The sequence below is a fragment of the Triticum dicoccoides genome, chromosome 4A (assembly GCF_002162155.2).
Source record: "Triticum dicoccoides isolate Atlit2015 ecotype Zavitan chromosome 4A, WEW_v2.0, whole genome shotgun sequence".
NCBI lineage: Eukaryota > Viridiplantae > Streptophyta > Magnoliopsida > Poales > Poaceae > Triticum > Triticum dicoccoides.
Genome location: NC_041386.1, coordinates 602,036,693 through 602,038,905, shown reverse-complemented (window position 1 = coordinate 602,038,905; position 2,213 = coordinate 602,036,693).

The following is a 2,213-nucleotide window of genomic DNA, read 5'->3' as shown; positions in this document are numbered from 1 at the left end:
ATCACCGACACTTATTTTGGGACCTAGGGAGTTCTACATATCATTGGGTTCTCCGGAAAGGCATTGTGTCGCTTGGTTTTGCCACGCACATTGTTTGTTTACATGTTTAGACGTTTAAGGTGGCTGTTGTGATGGTGCCAGAGGCAGGTGACGGGCGTTGCTATCAAGCTCAGAGATGTTCTGCTATCTTTTCAGTTTTGTCATGTCGGTTCTTACGTGACTTATACTTTGTTCTTTATGATATGAATGAGACGCGTATTACCATGCAAAAAAAAACTTTCAAGACAGTCTGAAAAGAACAAGACATGTGATATATAAGGCCTCTTCCAATGCAAAGTTGTTTAGATGAGGTGGTAAATGCATTGAATAGCTTAGCAACTCAACTCCCCAATGCATAGGTGCTTAACTTGTTGTTGTTAAGCTCATTTTATTTAATAAGTTAGCACCTAAAGTCTTTCATGCATTGGTCAAGTTGTTTCATTTAAGTGGTTTGCCTAAATTCACGTGCTTCCCATTGGTTCTTCGTGGGATCACCAAAGTGCTCTCTCTCCTCCTTAATTGTTGTGCCATGTCATTTTTTCACCACACACGACCTAGGATCGAAATGATCGAAAGAGAAAATTTGTTCACCTCGACGAGGCGAAGAAAACTGATGTTGAACGTTTTTTTCATCTGAGATAATCTTTAGGGTCGAATCACTAATGCCAAAATAGTGATAACTCGCACCATGTATCAGGCATGGGTGTATATGGGTGTGTGGTGTTGGGTGCCATATCTTTGTCATGGTCGGGCCGCATTGTGTTGGCTATAACTTTTTCATACGGCCTCAGATTGACATGATTCAAAAAGAAAATTCGTTTGCCTTGACGAGATGAATAATTTTCATGTAGAGCACCTTTTCATGTGAGGTCGTTATGGTTGCATAATCGGATGAACAGTACACCGACTTTCAGCACTCAGAGCACAATTCTGGCCCCCGAGACGAGCTCGGATGGAGATGACCCAAATATCAACATTGTTCATTTCGACGAAACGAAAACTTTTCATGTTGGGTACTTTAATTTGAGGCGATCTCAATTGTGGTTTTTGCCATGCCAAAATCTGGTGTCAACACTCAGCAAAGTACAATTTGTTGGTACTGTCTTAGCAACATACTGAGTAACTACAATACAGATGAAAGAATAGTTTATCGGACCCAAGCAAGGGTTTGTGTTGAACATGCATAAGACATGGAACATTGGTCCGTCGTCAGTACATCTTTACGATATAGTGAGCACCACCCAAAAAATTGTGGCAGTGATGTTTTTCATGTGTGAGCAAGATATCGAGCAAAGTGTTATTTCTTGGTGTGGCCAACCCTAGTGGTCGAGCAAGGAGGACGAAGCCATAGTACATTTGGATTCAATGGTGCAACAATAGTTCAAGCTTGATTAGCATCGATATAGAGGAGAAAATATCCAGAGAAGTTTGAGAGGAATATAAGATTTATGTATTTGTGTTTGAGATGGCATGTGAATATTTTGATGTCTTGAGAAGAACATAAGACGAGTTAAGAAGTAGCAACAAGAACAGTATATTGTATATGTTACGTTTTGTTTTGTTTTGGTTCAGTTTCCATGCTTTGATAATGTCTCATGTTTAGTGAAATAATTTCCTCCATAAACTCCTTCTAATTTGAACAATCCAGTAGTTGATTATGTAGGAGAGTTTTGTCTAATATACTTGTTCTGTAACGCTGTTTATTTGACCACTGGCCTGAGTCAAACATTCTTCATTTGTCATCGCACACACACTCTAGAGCATATTCCATTGAATCTAGCCTCATGGAAAATACATTTGTTTATGTTACGACGTTGGCATGCACTAATCCTATAGAAAATTCCTCCATTTTTTCCATGGTGCAACTAAAGAACTCGTTTTTTGATTCTTGTAGGATTCATTATGACACGCCATCTCAATCCTATGTTTTCTTCTTTACCGTCCCAGGACCAAATAGACCAGCTATTGAACCACATGATCAAACAATAAAGGCCTTTTCTATGAAAACCAAATAAAAGAGCAATGGCAATTACTTGAGGGCCCTAATAGATATTTTATGCACTCTATGCTTCCTATTTATTTACGATCAAGATAAAAAAATCATACACTATAGAGGCATATATATCAAGATTTTTTTTAGACACATACGCTCTAGAGCTCTCTATTAATATGGC